Raw genomic sequence first — 23,843 nt, 5'->3', positions numbered from 1 at the left:
AAGAGAAATAATTTATTGTCTTGTATAATGTCTTATACAACACTGAAAGCATATGATTTTTAAGAAAGATATTTAATCTTGTGTAAAACCTGGTAATTTTAGCCATTGGTCTCTGAGGCTCTAGTATGACTATAATACTCTTAACTATATTTCAGTCAATCATAAAAACTCAGAAATAGATTAAAGCAAACAGTGGAGCTTTTAATAGCCAAGGGAAGTATGAAAGATAAAGAATTGCAAGGAACAAAGGATAACACTTGAGCCAAGATGCAATAGGAGACTTCTGACAAAAACAGAGAAAAGATTTTGTATAAAGCCTTTTCCAAGTATCCTGCAGAGCTGCTCAGGTTTTGTAGAGAGGCCCTGCACTAGGGGATTCCTAATCCCTATCATCATCTTTACTAGAAGAGGTAAGAATACTCATCGGGATTCTTCTGTCAAATGAGTCCTCAAGTGGTCTATTTCTTCCTAAGATACCAATTGTAAAGAGAGTGCTGTTTCTTTCCACTGTAAGATTGTTGGAGTCTCCAATCTGGATATTTTAAGAGCTCTATTGAATGGTTCAGTTTTGAGCTGTAAGTGGATAAGAAAGGTCAAGTATGTCAGATGCAAGATATTTTAAAATCATAAAATAAGTAACAGCTCAGATACAGTTTCACTAAAAGAATGATTAAATTACTATAACAGCTATATTCTCAAAGTCCTTAGAATGTTGAAGACAGATGCATTTATTTGTTAACACACACTAACATCCATATTCTACTAATTAAAAATATTTGCCATTAAAATCTTCAAGGGGATGTATGTAAGGATGTAAACCTGCAATCCTGAGACATTGTTAGTATGGGGGCTGACAAAGAAATAAAAGCTTTATGCTACACATTGCTGAGCTCAGATGGTCACACCTATGACCTGAGCTGTCTCACAAAGGCTTCCCTTTACCCAGCGTGGAAAGCTCTCGCAATAAACAAGTCTCCACTGATATAATGCTACTGGAAAAGGCACCAAAATCCAGATGATAATATGGCCCACAGGAAACTTGTGAGGAGTCAGAAACTCTTCTCATTCCAGCAGGCTGCAAGTGGTGTCTCGCACATCTCCAGCTGGAACCACAAACCAGCCAGGAGACTGGAGAGACTCAGACCACTCTTGCAAAACAGTCCAGAGTACAGAGAATGAAAATCCCATTGAGTAAAGGTCTGTGCCACAGCCACTGCCCTGCTGCTCCAGCTTCTTGTGCCACCCAAGAGCCTGAGCCTGCTCCTGAGCACACACTCTTCACAACAGAAACAAAACTATGATGGTAAATGGGGCCCAGCCAGCAAGACTTTTACTTCCTAAAATATGAGGACTTAATTTGCATCTTCCCAAATTACTTTTGAGGTAAATCAATCCTTCTCCCTATTTTAATCTCACCTAGAAGCCAAAGAAGTTCCTGAAAGAAACACGCTCACAATAAGCGTCTACTACAAAAAAAGTACATAAATATCTGTCAGTTCATCCAAACAGTCCTGCCTGGCCTTTTACTTTCTGCTTTACTCAGTAAGACAATTACAGAAGTCACGAAGATAATTTATATTAGAGCTTTATAAATTACAGTACTGTCAAAGTCAGTTGAACTTTATTTATCTGTGTGGAAGTACACATGTAGGTGATATCCACAGTGAGAGATCCATCTGATCCACCCTGCAAAGGAAGGTTTGAGTCTGGTGTTTAATGAAGGTATCTTTGTGTTTTCAGATGCTACAGAGACATCTTTCCATTTTCATGGATCATTAAGAGTGCTTATGGGGCACAGCACTGGGACTTGCTGCTTGAGCCCTAACATTTGCTACTTAGCTGCTCTTCTCAGATGACTACTATTATTAGCTTCTGCAGGATGCATGATTGTCTATTTTATTTGTGACCCGTAGTGGATCCAACTCTGTGTCCTGCAATGTGAGAGCTGTTAAAATGATTCCCTTAAACTGCTCCACTGAATAGCACTAATTGATTTTAGATGTGATGATCATAAGCTGTCAGACTCTTCCCTCTAGAGGTCTGCCTGATTTAACAGCAGAATGACCAGGCTACAACATACTCAATTTTTTCATAAGCTGATTAAGAAAACCTATATTATACATAAAATAACATCTTCCACAGCAACAGTATATATGAAAAATGACAAATAAATTTATCAATTATTTCTTCACCTGTTAAAAATACCATTGCATAGAACCTTAACACAAATTGAGAAGAAAAACAAAAAAAAAAAAAAAAAAAAAAATCAAGTCCCAGAGCATATACCACTGCTATTGCTTTTCAGGGAGTTTTCATGGACTAATGTTAATGCCAACATGAAATAACACTTGAATTGTGTAATGCCAACAACGATAATTAATGAACATTTTGTCACTGAAAGAGACAAAATAGGATCATGAAAGAAATTAAAGGTAAAAAAGGAATCTGTGACTAATCACCAGAAATACATCCCTTTATACATTGTTTACTACCAGAAAAGGATCATCATGAGTGATCAGTGTTACACCTGATAATTTGGTAGCTACCTTAAAATATCAAACACAAGAAAAATTTTTTACTCTTCCTTTTTGCTTTTTTTTTTGATGGTGGATCTTCTCCTAATATCCAAACATCCGAGCTAGTGCAAACAGACAATTTCCTTCCATCCCACACACAGCCTCTCAGAGAAAAATTAATCACTTTACAGGACTATTCTGCATTTTTAAAGTTCTGTTCATATTCTATGAAGTCTTCTTTTATACACAACAAAAAAAATATAATCCGTTTAAATTTCCTCACATTATATAAATTGCCTGTTGGTGCTTCAATGTAATCTACTCAACTACCAGATTTTTTCTTTAAAAATTGGGCCCAAAATCTGGACAAAACCTTCTAGCGAAATGCAAACCAGACTTTTGATGATATATCCTTAGAAGGCAATTACCTCAATTTACAACTATCACATTATTAACTTATTTAGGGGAGTCAGCCATAACACATAAAGAACCATTTTGCTACTCAGCACTACTTACACTTTAGAGTTTGTCTTGCCAATTATAGCATTTTGTATTTTCAGGGACTTCCATTTCAATTTGTCAGAATTACTACCCCATATCCAAGAATGTTTACAGCTCCTTCCATACTGGCATCATTCACAAATGCTAAGCTCCACTATTGACATTAAAATAAAACGAACCACTAGGACTAGATCAGCATGCTAATCTGGGTGCAAAAGAAAACTGCTGACAATTTCTCCTTGACACTCATTTCCCAACTAGAGGCTCATTTCCTTTTTCATGTTTCACCTTTAAACATATCCTAATTTTCTTAAGAAAAACACATACATCCCTATTAAGACTGAGATACTGATGCATAGGTTCTTCCAAGTTATTCTTTAAATCATATATTCCAGCATGGAAAAAGGGTTCACCAACCTTCCCAGAAGCATAATTTTACCAAAGCCTCACCAAAGAAGCTGACAGCAATGGCACTGGCATTAGGACTACAATGTTCAACTCAATAAAAGCAATTTTTTTTAATGCTAATAAAGAAATGCACTCCAAGCAAACTGGTTTTCAGCATTCATTACATCTATATGAGCTATTGTCCTTTTTAGCAGAGAAAGTAAGCACAAATGAGAGAATACTTCTCAAATATTGCTCATTACCTGTATTTTACAGGCATTTTAAGAACAGATAAGTATTATATACATCTCCAGCTATAAACTGGGCAGTCTTTTTTATCAACTGAAAGTTATACTTCATTTATTTTGGCTAAACGTTACATTTCTGTCAATTAAAATGACAAAGATGACAATGGACAAGATTCCTGTGGGTGCCAGGGATGAATACAGTAGTACATCATTGTAAAAATAGAAATAAACTACATTTGGCATGCTTCATCATCCCATTAAAAGAACTTCCCCCTCCACTAACAGGCACCTCGGTCCAAGTTTGTTCTTTTAAAGGAATAATCCCAGCATGTCTTTGCAAGCCAGGTTTTCACTTACCACTTCTAATAAAATCCACCAATCAAAATAAAACTTACGAGTGTCCTTTTGCCTTGAATTACTTCACACTCCACAGGCAGACAACCAAATCTGACTCCGGATGGCTGTATAAATGTCACACAGTGTAAGAATAAACACAAAAATGAGCAAGGAAGGATAAAACCTCAAAAAACCCTTTTTTGTGACTCCGCAGTCTTTTCATTAGACAACACAAAAGTAAAAAAGGATGATATGCTGAAGACCATTTCAAAATGCTACTGGAATCTTTGGTAAGGTTATTGTTCAGTTCCAGCTGTGATCTACTAGTTTCAAGCTATCTTCTGCATTCTCCATAAGAACAGACTACAACCCAAATTGCATCAGTGATTTGAATAAATATAATATTAGGTTTTTCAGATATATTTTCAGCCTTCAAGGACTAAATATATGTGATGGATAAAGCTCCAGCTAAATGTGTATTCCCACTGCACCAATTTTGGAACGGGGGTTACCTGAGAACTGAAAGATTAAATAAAGAAATGCAAACTCTACTGGACTGAGTTTGTCTGCATGGGAAGGCAAAAGGTCTACAGTGTTATACTGTTGCCATCACTAGCTGCTTGTGTGCCATTATCCTGTGCCTTCTCAATGAATTTATCGCTTACTATGCATCTATGCACATAGCCTGGCATCTGAAGAAGAGTAAAAACTGCACCATTTCACATTAGGAAAGGTGAAGGATCTCAAAAACCCCCTTTGGTGAAGAACTCTCTGTGGTCTTGGACCAAAGGAGCACTCAGCCCTCGCAGCTGCAGAATCCATATCCTGCTCCACACAATGCTTCCAGCCTCAATAGCAACTCTAGAGTTAACAGACTGCAAAGAGTTTCCAAGCAATGTATGAAAAGTCAAAGGAAGAAGTTGTGTCTGAATTTCAAGTAAAAATGATTCCTAACTTGCCAGATCCAGGCCTTTACAGGCTGTAAGCTCAGAGATCCAGCTTCTTCCTCTGTTGTCTGTGGAAAAATTCCTCCAGCTAACAGATCAAATCTGCCCTTACTTTCTGGGTAAGAAGAGCTTAGGATTTCTGGTGAAAAAAATAAATCAGAATTTCAGTAATGATAAAGTATTATGTATTTCACAGTAAAATTTACTAGAATATAATTATACAAAATTTCATAAGCCACTCAGATACTATTTTGTTCAATTTTCTCCACCAAGACATATTTACTTTCACCAAGAGTGTTTGTTCCAGAGTAAAGCACTTGATATCCTGATCTCCCAAGCATATGCTAGGTGGATGAACAGTACCATGTGGCTAAAAAAAGACTGCATGCAACACTTCTTCCACTTCAATGAGAGACGGGCAGCCTACCAAAATTCTGAAAATCTTTTCACAACGAAGGATAATTTTTGTACAGAATTCTAAAGATAAAAATAGCAGATTAGGAGTATGTTTGTACAGCAAACCACCCTGCTTAAGGATCCTTGTAGCAGATCATGTCCACAGCACAGGAGATATGCATTATGCAATGGTTCTCCTGGTAACATATGCAAGAATGTGAAAGGCACAGGCATTTCCAAAATGGGTCCCACATGCACTGACATGAAGAGTTCAGTGAGTCTCTGCAAAATTACGTGTGATGAAAATTGAGATGTCTCCCTAATTCAGTGAAAACAAGCCCATATCTTGGACCTGCAAGTAAGCATTTAGAGAGCACAGGGATGAGTCCTCCTAATGCCCTGATCCCCTGGAGCTCTGGGGTGCAGTGGGAGAGAGCAGGAGAGCACTGTGCACATCTCCTCCCTAGCTGCCCATAAAATCTGAGGTGGGTTTTCACATGGCAGGAACACGAGAGGAGAGAACCACACTGACTTGACAGAGAAAGGGGTCAGAGTTGCCTTCTTTCACTATATTTTTTTTTAAGCACACAGTATTGTAATTCAAAGAAACTCTGCTAGCCTTCTCCCTGAAGTGCAAAATTAAAAATTGTGACACCAAGCTATGTTTGTGAACATTTAAAATGAGAATTTATAACAAGACAAATAGCTCAGAACACTCCAAATGTATGCTACATATGAACAGAAAGAAAAAGAATAGTTCCCTTGTCAACAGCATGAAACATACTGGATGAGATCAGGATTATGACTGTCAAAACCTGTCAACAGCATTTAGAATTCTCCGTGTTCCATTGCTTATTTCCCTGTATCACTGCAAATCCAAATAATATCCTCAATGACTGGAGACCAGAGCAGGATTTACAAAAGTCAAAAACTGCTTTGTGCCCTGATCATAAGTAAAAGTTTATAAACTTATGCATTGCAAATTACTGCACTGCTTTATAATTACTAAATCCAGAATTTTATAAAAATTTCAATCAGCAATTTAAAAAGGAAGGTCTCCTATTTCTTCTCTACTGTATAAATCAAAAGAAATTTGCATGTAGGAAGGGAGCATGTGAATGCAGCTAATGAACAACCTGCCTTGCAATGATGATAAAGTTGATACAAAATTGTCTGTCAGGACTCCAATAATTTGGATCTCTAAGCAGCTTTCAGGACACAGCTCTTTGTGTAGCTTTTCTGTCTTCTCTCAGGAGAATGACACAAGTAGTTTTGAGATAAAATTTGGGGTTTGGATCAGATCTTCCAACCTTTTCTGACACTGTACTCTGCCTCAGAAATCAATGGCTTTTATGAGCATTTTAGGTACTGCAGAAGGATGAACAGCTCCTGTGTGATCAATGGCTAACATTTCTAGTGAGAGCTGAAATGAATTCTTAGCCAAAAAGTATTCATGTTAATAGGAAAACAATAATTTCTATTGCTTCTTTATCCATTAATAACTAAGTCCTACATACATGATACTGAAAGTAGACAGCAAGCATTTATCATCCCTTGCTACCATTAACATAGTGAGTAGCATCAAGAGAAATTTTAAAAACTGCCTTTGCACAGCCCTTCCCAGCACATGTCCTCTGTCTCTGTCCTGCTCTTTATTATGCAAAAATATGCAGTGAAGTAAAGACTCCTGTGTGGACTTATCAGAGGTATTTTCCTACTCTGAAGTTAGGAGAAGTAGTTTTACATTGACAGGTACTTTTCACTTGAGAAGAGGGAAAAAAACACTGTTTTGATGGAGAACATCTCTCTCTCCTGAGGCCAAAGAAAATGCTTTCCTCTGCTGAATGAAAAAGCTGATCCAGGAATACTCAGGCCTCTGCTAGTGAGTTTGAAAAATCCATTATTTTGACACATATAGGTCTATTAACTGAAAAAAGCTCAAGCTGGATCTAACCTTGGGAAGGGACACAGCCCATTTATTACAGTTCTCATAAGGAAGGATTAATGTTAACTGTGCGTGTTGCTATGTGATCAGGCAAGTGATTACATGGGAGGACCATTTCAGTCAGAACAGTATGGCAGTTACAAGTACAGTAAAGCAGCCAGTAATTTTCAGCATTGTTACCAGTCCTGTGATTTTGAAGGAAACACACTGCAGGATGGCATAGATTGCATACAAAGAGTTTGTTATGCCAGAAAAGCAGAAGTTTCTAGAAAGTTTTAGTTGGAGACAGCTTTTTCAGAAAAAAAAAAAATCTGCTTTCATTTCATATAGGAAGACATGTTTGCCACTCAAGAGACCATCAGTCGGTCTTCCATAAACCCACATATTAGTGAATGAGGTATGAAGGTAACATTGAATTCAACTGGATTTCTACATCTGAATGTATTTTGAGAGTGCAAGCTGAATATACTTGGCTAATAACAGGTATGAAAACAGGAGCCTTATGCACAGAAAGGTAACCAATAAGCCATTGCAACTGAACCAACAACATCTCAAGCAAAAAGCCTGAGATTTATGCTTGTAGTGGGCTGACCTTGGCTGGTGCTCATCAAGTTGCTGTATCGCTCCTCTCCTCAGCAGGAGGTGAAAGGGACGGAGAAAATAAGATGGAAAAAATTCAATTTCTACTTCCCATCAACAAGGGATGTCCAGCCACTTCCTGGTAAGCAGGGCTTCAGTAGGCATTGCAGTCATTACAAAAGACAAATGGAATAATGAGTGCCCCTGCCTGCTTTCTCTTATTGCTGAGCAGACATCATAATGCCATGGAATATCCCTTTGGTCAGCTGGATCTGCTGTCCTGGTTATGGCCCCTGCCCAGATCTTGCCCACCCCCAGCCCACAGGCAAGGGGGGAATGCTGGAGAGGCAGCATTGCTGCAGTGCCAGCACTGCTCAGCCAGAGCCAAAACACTGGGAGGTGAGCAGCACCTTTCTGGGTACCAGCACAGCACCAGAGCAGCTCAGGGAGGGCTGCGATGTGAGAATGAGCTCCAGCTCAGCCAGACCAGGGCAGTGCCAAAAACAAAACTGCTCTGGCTGATGGCGACTCTCCTTCCCCAGCAAACCCCAAACCACTTCACTCCTGCCTGTGTTTCAGGCAACTTTTTCTTGTGTCTACCTCCTTCTGTTTTCAGGACTTAGGCTACGTGGAAGGAACCAAGTGATGATTTCCCGTGTAAAAAGCTGTGGAAATCTCAGATTATCTATTTGAGAGTTAGTATCTGCACGTAAAAGTGGCATTTTCTCAGACAGCTGCTCATCTGATACATAGTAACATTTTATTTAAAAACAAAGCAAACACTTTTCCACTCTTTAGGGAAAAATTACTTCCCTGAACAAAATGCTCTCAAGTTTCACCAGGATTCTGAAATGAAACAAGATTGTGTTTTTCTATATAATTAATTATAGCACATAATCCTAAATTACTTAGAAAGTTTCATGCACCTTTAAATTTCATAAATATATTCCATACTTCTTTCAAGAACTGTTATAACAAGTACTGTTAATTTCTCTATTTTGATTAACAACTGCGAGGAAGATTAAAAAACTTGGTTTTTGTTGTTTTTTTTTTTTTTCTCAGGCACTTTATTCTCAGGCACAATTCTACTTACTCAAGTAAGTGAAGCACTTGAATAAAGTAGAGATTTATATCCCAGGTTTCACAAGAGGAAAAATTGGAAGCATCTCACTCTTTCCATATGTTTAGCAGGTTTTATTCTTTCCTGATATATTCTAGCATATAATTCTGTTTGTGTAAGCCTGCATATATCCACATATATATAAATGTGTGTATGTATACAATTGTATACCAATTGTCACTGTTGTTTGTTGTAATTTTACCACTTTAATAATCAAAATTAAATGGAAAATACTCATGTAAGTCCAACACAGAAACGTTACTGCTACATATGCTGCTATCTAATATTTTTGTACTGCAACTTACTGTAACATTTTTAGTGCTACTTCTTTATAAAGGAATCAAAGAGAGAATGCTGGGGCAGAACCTGGCAATTCAACAACTAAACAATATTCAAATTTACTATGAACTTACTATTTCTGAGGAGTTTACTTGTTCCATAGATTTCACTTCCAACAAGACCTTTGTTTGAACCATTAAGAAATATATTTTAGTGACAAAATTATTCCACAGATGTTTCAGAAATCTGCTAACTTTCAAAAATGAAGTAATTGAATGTGATTTCCATTGTACAGAGGTTCAGATCGGGGCAAGACTGGGGCATTCATTTTCCAAATGAAACACTCAAACACCAGAAAACTGGAAAAACCTGTAACTGAGTAATCATGTTCAAATACAAGTTCAAAACCAAAAGAAGTCTCCATTCAGTACCTTTCAGGGACTGGAAACTTCTTGTGAATAAAAATTCATGGCAAGTTTAAAAAGCTAAGAATATTAATTAAATCCCTTATGTGAAAAGTGCATATTATATGATTGGTTCTTTGCAAAGGAATACTATATGTGTTATGTTGTATTAATTAGTATTACTGTATTAACCTTTTTTAACTATTGTGGTAGATATAGTTTTAGGTTACAACATGATGTTAAAATAGAAACTATGCGATGTAAGATAGTTTTTTAACTAGCTCAAGAAAGGGATGAGATAATCAAGAAATTCTTCTCACAGAGATAACAGCAACAAGACACCTAAATCCCCAAAAAAAGAGTTACTGCCTCCTTATTGGAAAGACAAAGATTCTTCCACCTCCTCTCCGTCTTTAAGGAGCCACCAGGATTAAGGAGAAGAAGCTGACAATAACCAGAGAACACCCTTTTTTTGAAAAGAATTTATGCATCATGTATGAGATATATGAACATGCAACAAGCTACTGCTTTTAAGGGTTAAACCTTTGTTAGCGTGTGTGCTTTCGGGGCTTAATTGCCCTAGGAAGGCACCTGGACTGTTCTTATTTCTTTGGTTTTTATTGTCCTAATGCTGATCGTCCAAATTCTTATTACCCTCATTTTATAACCATTTTATTACTATTAAACTTTTAAAATTTTAAAACAAGTGATTGGCGTTTTTCACACCTTACCCACTAACTTTTTTTTCTTTTTACTATTTTAGAATAGGCAGAAAGAATGGAGAAACTTTGCATGAACCCCTTTTGGCCTAAGCTTTCATCAGCAGGAGGGGTTGCTTGGTTTTTCTAACACTCCAGAGTGCAGACACTGCTGCCATGGTGGATGAACCTGCTCAGGCTGTTTGCTCAGCCTTTAATATGGACAATTGCATAAATCACTTATTTTCTGGGGCTTTGCTGCCACTGCTGCTCTAGCACACTCCCAGGTCCCTTCTGCCCAGAAGACAATGCTATTTAGCCAGTAATACACTAGAGCAACACTGTAAATAGAACAGTACTTAATATTTTAAGCTGCCAAGTACCTCAGTCCCTTACAGACACAGGTGATATGGGCATTTGCAAATAATGTGAGTTGTGCCCTCAAGAGTGAAAATACCCTTCCACCTCCTCTCACCAGCAGTAACAGCACAGCCTCAAACTTCATTCCCTTCATTCAAAGGAATTGGCTCACTCCTTTTTCATGCAAAAGACAACTGGCACCTCTGATAATTTCTTTTTTGCTATCCCCAACAAACTGCATAAACTTCATGTCTGCAAGGTCTCAAATTCCAGTTAATGAAAAAAAATCAGAAAACTTGGGCGAGAGCATACCATAGCATCATATCTGCTGAGTGATTCATCCTGAAATGGTCTTTTTCACTTTCATTCTCTCACACCTGTGATGATTAAAAAAAAACCCAAAACAAAACAAAAAAAACCCAACAAATCTGTGCTATTATTTAACTAACCTGATCTTTTCTTATCAGAGTTTTTTTGGATGTTCTTCTATAACTTTTGTGCTTTCCATATCTGGATACTCCATAATCTAATTAATAGTAAGATATATAAAATTACGGAGAAGAAACCTTAGATAAATCATATGAAATAGAACGTGATGAACAAGTCAGTGTTTTATTCTTTCCAGATTGATATTGTGAATCATTAGTTTCACTGATTTCCACACCATTCCACTTGCAGTCTTAAAGGAAAATAAACATTATTTTCAGTAACAAACATGACATAAGATTCAGAATTCAGCATGGAAACAGCAAAACAACAAAACTAGATTACAAACCATTTAAAAATTGCTTGTACGTGCAGGTAGTACAGTAAGAGACTGGGCATCAAACTCTCAATGCCTGAATCCATATAATGAAACAGTACAGGAGCTATGCATATTTAAAGTCCCAGTGTACCAAAAAACTCCAAAAAACTGAACTCCCCAAGAGAAGTGGGTAAAGATACAAGTATTTCAGAAGATACACTATTTCAGAAAAATATTCAGAAGTCAGGATTCAAAGGTGATTGCAAAACAGCACTCCTAACATTTTGGAAAAGAATGCATCAGAAATTATACTACATAGATAAAAAATAAAGGAAAATTATAAAAAAATGAAAAATTCTGATGGGCAGCCATCTCACAGGAATCCTTTGAATTGATTTTCTAAAATGACTAAACTTCTGGACACACACTCCCTATCCAAAAGATTATTGAAAAAGTGCTTTAAATTTATGAAGTCCACTTTCTCAGCAGCCTTATATCATTTCACAGCTGAAAAGAAAATGCACCAAAAACTGCATCAGGGTGGGTGGTAAAGCTCTTATCTCTTGCCAGGTTGCAAACTGAGGGAAAGAAAGATAATACAGACCAAGTGAAGGTTATGATCTGAAATATTCTGAATCCATATTATAATAGAAGTCTAACATTTCTTACTTATGTAGCTTATTACAGCTTTTCTCCTCAATTAACAGTACAAAACATAAATATACTGCCCAGTAGTACAATATTTATTAGTCCAGGTTAGCCATAGCTGTGCTGCAGCTTTAACAAGTTATCTCATCCTGAGGAAGTGCAATCTAATCCCAAAGCACCCCCAGTATGGGACCTGTGCCTGTCTGGCTCAGTGAAAGGTTTTCACTCACCCAAATCTTTCAAGCAGTTTAAACAGATAGCCTGTAAAATCCCATACTTTCATATCATTAGAAAAATAACAATGCTTCTTTTTCCATTAGGACGTGGCTCTTGCTTCTAACCTATATAGGTCAGAAGAAAATAATGAAACATTATTCAGGGAAAAAGTTATTTTGAGAAGGTTATTTAAATGTCTCAGAATCATCTTATTTTCCTTTTCCTTTCCCCTTCCCATCTCAGAAGCCTATATAATTGATGCATGACACTAGAGTACATTTTTTACAAAAGAAAAATCATTAAAAATTGTAAAAAAAAAAAAAAAAACAAAAAAAAAACCCAAACTTTTTCCATGTGCTAGAATATTTTCAGAAATTGTGCAGAGCTTTAAACAAAATTCATCTCCAAAGGCAAGAGACTGGTGACAACTTAAGACAAAACCATCAAAAGCAAGTCATCATCGACTCTCTTTTCCATCTTTCCTCATCTCTTCCATGCCCCAACACTTCAGCTGAATGCTGTAAAGCTGATGGCATACACCTATTTCTTTGAGGAAATGCAATGATGTTCAGTTTTATCACAGCAATGAGGCAAAAGCCTCCTAATTGGAAACAGCAAAAAGAGAGGATGAAACTGGGAGCAGCACTGCATTTGAATTAAGTGTGATTTATGGTCATCTCAGCTAAAAAAAACAGATAAAGAATGAGCTGACGAAAAGTCCATTTGCCAACTGCTTCATTTTAATGAAAATATCACGGAAAAGTTATAATGTAAAAATTATGGAGAATAAAATGTTTTATATTCAAGAAAAAAAAATCTGTAGAGATAAAAAGGACTATTCCATCTGGAACCTGTGCTACTCTAAAATAATCCACAAAATTTAGCTATTACGCATTCTGAGCTCACAGGCATTGAGTTTTGTTTGATATTAAAGTTATAATAATAACTGAGTTTTCCAGAGATACTGGAAAACATATTATGCAATGTTGGCTCAGAGCATTTCAACAGAATGTAATGTAAGGGCAGCTAATTTAAGCTTCCCATAAGGGTTTCCATGAATGGAAAGCATTTTGTTGAAGGCTAAAGCTTTACTGTTTACTATATTTGCTGAAAAAGACATGACAAATATTTTGGGATTAAAAAAAGAGAAATGACAAGATTTAATCAGAGAAGGGAAGGAGGATTTCTAACTCAGTACTCACAACATTCATCCATAACAACAGGTCAAGAATTAAAGTAAATAGTTCCTTGCATAAAGGGGAAAATAATTTAACTAGCTATCTGACTGTGGACTTGTATTTCCCTCGACAGAAATTATTTTATACAAGCAAAGAAACTTTTTGAACTACTATTTTGTTGCTTTGGACTTAGTGAAAGCATATCCCCTAATAACATTGCACAAGCAAATCTAACCACAACCCATCATAAGAGACGTGGCATCAACAGTACACTTTTTTTCTGCAAATCACTTTAAGAAAACTTTCTTTAAGGTATTTTAAGATGTGGCATTGTTAATTGATAACCAAAACAAAAACTGGAAGTTAAGCCAGCACTGGAAAGGAATCAGTTTTCTATTTTTATTCTATCTGAATGATGTGAAATGAGTAGGTGTATCACCTTTCTGTTCTAGAACAGCTTTTTAAATAGACCTTTTAGGATATGTTTATAGTTGACAAATGTGGCAGGGGGATTTGTTTTTGGTTTTAATAGTATGTTTCCTTCCTATTCACTTTGTACAAAGGTGTCTATAAGAGCACAGTGGTCAGCTACAAGAAGTATTATTTTGAGAAGTACAGTACTTCTCAAAACTTTTCAGTCTCATTCATTAAACAAGGAAGCTGTGGCATTTTCCCAAGTTACTTGCTCTGAATAGTAACTGATGGGTGTTTCACACTTCTATTCAAGGTCAACATTCTTATTGTCCATTGAATGTAAATACTAAAAAATAATTTCCACAAATGAATAGAGTATTATTCATTTGGCCTATCAGTCTGGAATGAATGTAGCAGTCTTCCAAATTCTGCACAATCTGTAGAGTAGCCAGTCATAAAGACAGCAGGACTATAATATTTTCCTTTCTGAACACTGCATGATACAGCTGGCAGGTCAAATTGGGACTTCTCTGACTCCTCTACAAAAGCACTGTATGCTGATTTTATATATATATATATATATATATATATATATATATATATATATTCTTAAATGATTATTCAAAATCACAATATTTGCAAACAGGAGTTGTATAAAAGAAGGGATACATAACACCAGCAGGTAAGGCTCTTTCCAGTCCCAAAGACAGCACTCTATCAATTTACTGGTAACAAAGTTTGAGTATTTAAAATTTTGTTATTGTTACTGGTTTCCTTCTCTTCTGACCTCCTCAGAACAACCTCCACTCTTGTTCTGACTTTTTTGGGTTTTTATAAATATCCACACAATATTGCCATCATTTCCTCCTTGTCCCTTCTTCCCTACAATATAAACCAACAGCAAACATGATTTAATATTGAACCATCTTCCTCCTTTACTCTCCCTTCTTCCAGAAGTCCAGTGTTCCTGAGAATTTCTCTGAATAATGACTCAGCCATCTCTGGAGTTTGACCATGTAGCTTTAGCTAAAAAAAATTCACCATGAATTATTGCCTACAGTGTGCCATCAGCAATGAACCCTCTAATCCAATGCATAACAGACAAGCTTCATTAACTAAGGGATTTTTTAATTAATCTTCAACTGGAGCTGGTGCTAAATTCTCTTATATCCTGTTGGACTGATATTCTGCATAGAGAGACATCTAAGAGGGACACCTTTTGAAAAACAACTTGTGTTTACTCACTTTTTGGCTTACTTTCCTTTTTTGAGCTCTGCATTAAGATTCTTTTACTTTCCTCCCAGAGCAAGCAACAACACAAATAATGTACATCTAATCTCACACTGAGCCTTTTACCCTGCAGGAAGATTGTCTTGAAATATTCTCCTTACCCTTCCAATCTAACTCCACATAATCCCTTTGAAAAATTCTCCAGAGTTTGACTTAGTACATGGCATGAATAACAATTCATATTGTATATTAACATATCCAGGAAAAAAAATAAATTCTACTCCTGATTGTCTTCAACATTCAGAAACAATAATTTTCCAAAGGAATAAAATAAGCAAGAGGGCAAAATGAGAAAAATATGAAACAAGAGAATAAAATAACTTTGGAACCTACAGCAACAACCTTAAATTCAGTCTTAAATATTAGCTGCTCTTCCACGTGAGACTAATGTAAAGATTAATAGTCTGAATATTATCTTAGCAAGTCTCACATAAGCCCATTGACTTCACTGGAATCATGTGCACCAGAGCAAGAAAGAACACAGTCAGTCTCATTATAAATACATACTGTAACATGCCCTAAAGCAAAAAGTTATGCTGTGGGAATGCATTAAAAAATAATGTACAAAAAATAAAATCTCAAACATTTAAAAAGTAATTATTCAGCGGTCTTTCCATCTCAGCATTTCCTTCTGTGTTGTCAAACTTCTTTTGGGGTAGTCAGACAGTCTGAGCTAAAGCAATTAAATGCAATCCAGGTGCAAACTCTGTAACTGAAAACAGAAGTCATGATAATTGAAAATGCTGCAGTGAAGCACTGAAGTCTGATCTTACCAGTTAACAAAGTAATTATAGCAACGGCTAACCGTAGGTTTAAAATTTCATAGTTGCAATGAAGAAGTTACAAGTTAAAAGAATATCTGATTTACACAAGTTTATTTTGCCTACAAGCAAAATGAGATTTAGAATCTATGTATCCACATATATATTTCACCTCAGATTTAAGAAAGCCTGTGCACACGCATTCTGACACAAACAGCCAAGCTGACCTCTAAATTGTGTTTGCATGGAAAGAGATCTAAAATTAAAGAAATGCTTCTAATACATAAACACAGGGCAAAAATGAAAGCATTTTTTTTTTTGTTTCTAAGGTAGCAGAAAAGAAATCAGATTAAAGGCTGATTCAATGTGGGTGCAGGTGGGAGGAAGAATCAGTAAGAGTGGAAAACACTAGTATGAATTTATAGGCAACTGAAGTCTTCTACAAGTCTTCTTTTCTTTTTCCTGGACAAACATCTACAAGGCAGACAGCATTTGTCAAATGAAAATTTTACAGATGAGTACAATAACCAATTCAAAAGAGGCTATATATAATATCACCAGAATAGTGCTGCTCTGACTCACCTGTCATTGTAAACCTCAGATTTTTTCTACATTACTGGAATCCACCCCCTCATCTACTTCTCCAATCTACACAGTGCCATTTAACATCATACCACACACTTAATAAAACTTATCTATCATTAAAACTGTGAAATAATTCTAAGCTGAGTTCATCAAGCAGATTTCTTCCCCAGAACCTGTAGGCCTGTTCAATAATTTTTGGTCTAACAATTTCAACGAACAGTTGCAATACCTATTTATAATTTTTGCATGAAAAGTACATATACATAGCACCTTAATTTTCTAAGTTGAAATTATATAGGACACGGTGGAACTTCCAGCTTGCATCCCTGATTGCAGCATTCTGACAGTAATCACTGGGTTTTCACATGCAAATCAGGGTGCCAATCTTACAAACCAGCTTTCCATGGGCATTAAGATCCACATGGGTACTTTTGTATCCATACAGCTGTATGGATCACATGCAAAGAGCACGACTGGAACCAAAATATGAAAAAAAAATCCCGTACAATTTTTAAAACATATATTACTGTAATTACACATTTCCTATCTGGTCCATTTCTAACATCCTTGTTTCTGTTAGAAGAATAACCAGAACTAATATTCACACATTATAATATTTTGAGGAGTTTCTTTTATCATTCCACTAATTCTCTGTTCCAAAAAGATGTCACAGCACAGAACTATTTTAATAGAAAGAAGAAAATTTACTCTTTGGCTTAATAGAAAGCAAACAAACAAATCCAAATCTAAGGACAGTCCCAGACTGAATTGCAGGATGATGCTGATACAAAATGGAAATAAAGTACACTGTTTAAAACAAGACAAAAACACTGCATTTTTCTTTCAGCGAAAACTTGGAATTAAAGTTGCATGCTTTCTGAAAAATGTGTGTTTGCCCATTTACTTGGATGGGGGAGACCTATCCATTTTGCAGCAGGTGGACTTTCGTTATTCTGCAGGTGACCAGAGTTGAGTTGGTGATTTAAAAATGTGGCCAAGTGCCAAAAAAAACACTTGCTCCAATTTCAGCCTCAGACCTGTCCACAGATTCTGTCACCATTTTCTGCTCAGTGGAAGAGTTTCCTTGTTCTCAGTGACTGACAAAGGTCAGGTACCTGCAATATTTACAAGCTAACAGAGCACTCTGAGGTAATTTGGATCCAGAAATACTCTACGACTTTATTTAGTGTCATCTTTCTGCCATTTCAGTTCCCAGCTCAGTTTTATCACTTTAAGACTGTTCTTAAAGTTAGAATTTCAAATAGACACAATCAAGCCAGTCACTTCTGAAGTTAAGTGCAAAAAATGCAAGGTGGTCTAGTTATTCTATCATAATTTTTGGTACATACCAGAAGTTGGCCATTTGTCATTTATATTCCACCTGATGTTCAATGGAAATGAACAACAAATATGCAGCCATTACTTCTTGTTCACTAAGGGAGAAAATGAGAGTCTCATTCATTTCAGTTAGATGGATTGGATTTCTTGATACATGCTATAACTTATTTTCTTTTATACGTCTTCTGACCTGTGAATCCAGAGAGACCAAGTAAAGAAACTGAATGTAATAAGAACAAAGGTTTGGTGTGTTAAGAAATTAGAAGGTTGTTCTGACCTTTAATAAAATATCTGAGAGGATGGAAAAAAAAAAAAAAGACAAAAAAAAAAAAAAAGACAAAAAAAAAACCACAAACAAACAAAGAAGTAATTTTAGTTTTCAGGAAGACCTTCAAAACACAAATGAGATTACTATGAGGTCAGGAACAGTAAACTTGATTTGCTCTTCCCAGGTATTTGCACCCCAAAGCCAGCTACATCAGGTGTTGGTTTCCATTGGCTGGTACAAAGAGCATGAACATTGGGGAGTTTCTATCTGGTCATTTTTTGTAGCTACCGTTAAAAACACATGGGCAGATGCAGCAAGATAATTTGAGTATACTCTCACCAGCTGTAATTACAAGAACTGAAAAATGTATGTGTCCTGGTGGAAACAACATATACTGATGAAGTGTAAAGATGGGGTGAGCTTGAGGATAACTCCATGGTTACAAAAAGCCTATCAGTGCCTGGCTTGGAACGGATCCTAAAGATCATCTTGTTCCAACCCCCCTGCCATGGACAGGGACACCTTTCACTACACCAGGCTGCTCAGAGCTCCATCCAACCTGGCCTTAAACATTTTTATGCCACCAAGAAGAAAACACACTTCTGCAGACTTCCCTCAGCGGATGAACACCATTCTAGGGCCTTTCTTTCTAGATGGGTCCTATAAGTTAATATACTTGAATAAAAATCAGACCTGAAGTACTAGAGGTAGTTTCTGAAATCAACATTCACCAAGTTAAATAAATTTAGCCACCCTGTTCCTCTATAACAATTTAAACAACAAATGAAACAGTCACATTTTACTCCCACACACTTCCACCACAGCATTATCATGAAGATCTCACACCAAGCTTCTCCTAGTGTTAGGAAAAAAAGGAGGCAACACAGGACCCTGAGTGACCAATAAACACCAGTGGCCAATAAACAACAGAGAAAATAAACATAGATTAAGAGAAGGGAATACAAGGGGGTAAAATTTTAAATATATCAGTAGTTGTTCAGAAATGCAAACTAGAAGTTAGGAACTTTCAGGAAAACAACACAGAACTCATTTTGCTATTCTCTAAATCCATGGTTTGTCCACATCAATGCTGTGTGTCATCTTGGTCCCCTATCTCAAAATGGGATACAGTAGAACTAGAAATTACTTGTAGAAGGAAAACTTAAGGTGGACAAAGTTCAAAGAACTTCTATACAAAAAAAAATCCCTACATAAGGCAAAAAAAAAAAAAAAAAAAAAAAAAAAAAATCACTTCAGTCTCTTTCCAGAAAGACATAGCTCAGGGGAGAAATAACAAATGCCTATAAAAACACAGTCCTCAAGGTCAAGGTGATAAAAATTGATTCTTCACTCTGTCTTCCAAAATAAGGAGCAGGAGGCATCAACTGAAACTAACAGGAAACAGCTTCAAAACCAGATGACGTGACTCATCACCCAGCAAACAGTTGATCTGTGAACTTCCTTGCTAATGGATGTTTAGAGAGACAAAGGTTATATCTAGATTTAAGGAAGACTGAACACATTTGAGAAGAAGGAGATTGTTAAAGATTAATAAGTACACAGAAACTACATCCAGCCCTGCAGCACTTCATGTCAAGAAGAGCTGGAAAGGTAAAATAGATACTTCAGCCACTTTTCACAGCCATCATTGTGTACAGATAAGGGTTTAAATGGACCTCCAGACTGACCTGCTGGTCACCCTGATGCTATGTTGAATATAAAACTGTAGTATTACAGTAAAGATATAACATCCTTCTGCACTATTAAAGTAAACTTAGCAAACCAAAAACCTGCTACATTTAATGTAGAATAGAACGGTAAACTGAACAGCTTGATAAAGCCCCAGCTGCAAAAGTATTTGGAAATGTTAAATCTTTGCCATGTATTTAAGGATTTTATATTGCTCTACTACTCGCCAGCCATTTTGAACGTAGAATTTTAGGGCCATTACTACATAGCTGCAGTACTTAGGAAAAAACTACAGATTTGCTCTTAACTTTTTGTAAGCAACATCTGGCCATTCTCTCACCACCTTCCTGCATTCTGTATTTTTGTGGATGTTTGCTTCAGTTTTCTACATAAAATACAACAGAATGTATCAGCTCCTATTAGATACTGTTGTTTTCTCTGTGATCATAAGTACAGTCTACATCCAGATCTTACAGCCTACCCAGATAAGAAGCTACAGGTGATGTTGGGATGATGGGGTGGACAGGGAAGGTCAACACAAAATAACATTTTCCAGTGAATTTACCATGACCACATACTGCACATACTTCTAACTTTCACAACAAAAATGAATAGTCTTTATAAATTACTGATAAAGGTAAAACTTAACTTCCAAGGAAGCAAATCAAGATAGATGGAATATATTAATTCTCAAAACAATGTATTGGGGTTTTTCTTGCGGGGTTTTTTTTTTTTTTTTTGGTTGGTTGGTTTTTTGTTTGGTTTTTTTAACCCATTATGTGTTCATGGAGGAATGAAGTAACACAGAGAAATATCTCCTCCAAACCCATGTCTTCTGGCAGAAGACACTAAAATGCAAAGGATCATAGCCTGTCCATACCATATGCCTGTCCATACCTCAAGCATTCCATATTTTAATAACTGCAAGACTGAATTCTGAAAAATATTCTTCAGAAGATGAAGCAATTTTTAAATGTATTCTTTTCCCCTCATCTTTTGTTGCTATTTTCTCTACCTAACACTATCAGGCATATGACAGCTGGAAACATCATGTTTTAGCCAGGAACACACATCTTGAAAGCAGATGGTAAATAAGCTTACTGCAGAATCATAACAGACTGATAGAAATAATCATATCAGCAAAGCTACCTCAGAGCCAGACAAACATAAGAAATATTTTTTATGGCAAAATTTACAGCTGAGAACATTTTCTTCACATTACAGCCCAGATCCTACAGCAGTGATAAAACTGAGACATGCACTTGAAATGTTATTGTTCTTTTTGAGCAGGCTGTGCCTGAGGCAGACACAGGTGTATGGAGCTGAAGAGCAGGGATGAGGAGGATGGTGACTGGATTCAGAGACCTTCTCAAGACCTTGGAAAAGCAGAAGTGGATATCTCTGCCTGGAGAAGCCTCTGCTCAGGCCAGGATAAGAATTGCATGTGGTTGTGAAACACCTGCACAGCTGGTTAAATGTGGTTGTGAAACACCTGCACAGCTGGTTAAATGTGGTTGTGAAACACCTGCACAGCTGGTTAAATGTGGTTGTGAAACACCTGCACAGCTGGATAAATGTGGTTGTGAAACACCTGCACAGCTGGTTAAATGTGGTTGTGAAACACCTGCACAGCTGGATAAATGTGGTTGTGAAACACCTGCACAGCTGGTTAAAAGCTGCTCCCTGCTCCATGCCCACCTCAGAGCACACTCAGTGTAGGAGCTCCTATGCAAATGCCTTCACAGCCTAAATGCCCAAATTGTTACACCACACAGGAAGGAACATTGGGCTTAGAATGGTAAGATTCTGCTGAACTGAATATCTTGCTTTACATATCAATTTTACTTCTCTCAGTAGAAAAAAATGGCAGGATGTAGCTGCTTTTAAGAAACCAGCTGATGATTGAGATTAAAGAGCTCAGAAGCCTGTGAGGTTACTCCCTGTAAAAGAGGATCTGTCTGCCTACATGAAGTACTCTCAAAAGTGGAAAGATTCAGACAAAGCTTTTCACACTGTCAGAGAGATTTGATCTGTGCATCTCAGATAAATGAAGAGCTTGTTTTTTGTTAGCTGGAAATTGGAAATTCATTCAGTGCAGCATTTGCCTATGGATCATTTGTTACAATTATGCTACTTAATGTATTCTAATAGCATTCATCTTCCTGAGGCGTGTGAGTTGTTTATAAATAGCCTAGATAACATAATGACAAACAACATGTTTATGAAAAAAAATTTGTATTTCAGCTCACGATACCTTACTATAACCTTATCACAAGCATCCAAAAAAGTCAAAGTAAAGCACCACAAAAAGATGTTTTATTTAAATTAATTCACATTGGATATACTTGCTAGAAATAAGTTTTTCAGTATAGAAATTATAAAGCACTAGCTAGACAGGTAAAAGTGGTTTTACCTATGAGCTGCTACGAACAATTAACAACATGGAAAAATGAAACCCCAGAAAGTCCCTTTACTTCCAAGCTTCATTAATTTTCATAACTTGCAATTTCTAAAAAAGCTCCTAAACAAAGGACTTTCTTCTGAAGCTCTACTAAATTTTACTTGTTCCACCTGTTTGTTTTTTTTTTTTTTTCCTTTTTTAACATGATGGAGAACAATTTGGCTTTTGTCCTAAGACAGGGTTTTATGGGTTTGTTATTTAACATGAGAAACCTATGGTTTACTTCCAGGGGAAAAAAAAGGCAAGACTAACAGATGGGTATCAGAAAAATGGCAAGATGTGAATGATAATAAAATATATAGAAATATACCAGGCCTATGAGACAGGGCTGATTTGGACAGCATGGCAGACAGATGCAGAGTTTGTCAGACCTAGTTATGAGCTACTGCAACAAAAAATTATGAAATCCAAGCAATTAAAACAAAGCAGGGAAAAATTCAGAAAACATTAGTCCAGCTACCTTTTCCCTTTTAATTGCAATTTTTTACTTTAGACACCGATATAAGGAAATTAGTTTGGCTGAAAGCCACCAAATAGATTTCTACAGCACCTCATCTCTAAAGCTGAGAGAGCAAAAAGCCTAAATTTCAAAGAAAACCCTATTTCTGTCCTCCAGCTGCATAGTGGGAGGCTATAGGTATGACTGTCCTCCATGGTGCAGAGTGACAGGATGAGGGACAAGGAATACAAGTTGGAATGTGGGCGATTCGAGATAGATGTATGGGAATTTTGTTCCCCTTGAGGGCACTAAAACACTGGAACAATTTGCCCAGAGGCACTGTGGAGTTTTCATTTCTAGAGATATTTAACAGTCACCTCATCATGATACTTATAAAACTTAAGTTTTAAAAAAAAGAAACCAAACCAAGCCTGTCTGTGTTCAGGAAGTGTTTGGACCACATTGTTGGGCACAGGGTATGATTCTTGGAGAGTCCTGTGTAGGGTGAGGACTTGGACTTGATGATTCTGATGAGTCCCTTCCAACTCAGCATTTTCTAAAGAAAAACCAACCCACCTAAAAACGTAACATATTCTCAAGAGTGAAATGCTTAACCTCCAGCACTTTAACAAGTGCTCATTAGTAACAACACAGTGTACTTGGAATTTAATTCCAGTGGATGGTTACGAAGTTCCAGCAGTTCAGGTGCGTGTTAGAAAGCAAAAAAAGGTGTGCTGATATAACAATTTAGGTTACTAATAACACTGGATAAGCAGTGACCAAGTTACACAACCAGTCAATAAATCAAAACGGCATCAACACATCTTTCTTCCTACATTTTTCTGGGAAATTGCTGTCACCTTTCTCAAAGACATGTCTAATAGAAATCAAAAGTGTTTTCCTGCCATTCAAAAAGGGAGATATGATGAATGAACTGATTCGCAAGTCTCCGCAACCATCTTGCAAATTGTGATGATGACATTGTTCAGCCAGGCTCGAGTTTCTGTTCCCACCTCGTTTGTTTGCTCTGTCTCAGCATTAGAATCATGGGAATCTAATCTGGAAAGCCAGTGAGCCACAGAACCACACCTACCC

General features: G+C 36.7%; 1 protein-coding gene and 2 long non-coding RNA genes across 4 annotated transcripts in view; 1 reads left to right on the top strand and 2 right to left on the bottom strand.

Annotated features, from left to right (window-relative positions):
- Positions 1-23,843, bottom strand: part of NRG3 (neuregulin 3) — a 344,543-nt gene that overhangs the window by 144,593 nt on the left and 176,107 nt on the right. The window lies entirely within an intron of this gene.
- LOC128791645 (uncharacterized) lies at positions 214-8,019 on the bottom strand. Its single transcript, XR_008432105.1, has 3 exons — positions 7,869-8,019; positions 4,048-4,113; positions 214-573 (listed from the first exon to the last, which is right to left on the bottom strand). It is a non-coding gene; the product is annotated as an uncharacterized LOC128791645 (long non-coding RNA).
- On the top strand, positions 8,158-10,308 carry LOC128791643 (uncharacterized). Its single transcript, XR_008432103.1, has 3 exons — positions 8,158-8,254; positions 8,918-8,952; positions 9,981-10,308. It is a non-coding gene; the product is annotated as an uncharacterized LOC128791643 (long non-coding RNA).

The sequence above is a fragment of the Vidua chalybeata genome, chromosome 8, assembly GCF_026979565.1.
Source record: "Vidua chalybeata isolate OUT-0048 chromosome 8, bVidCha1 merged haplotype, whole genome shotgun sequence".
Lineage (NCBI taxonomy): Eukaryota > Metazoa > Chordata > Aves > Passeriformes > Viduidae > Vidua > Vidua chalybeata.
Note: the sequence above shows the minus strand (reverse complement) of the source record. Positions and strands in the feature narration are given on the sequence as shown.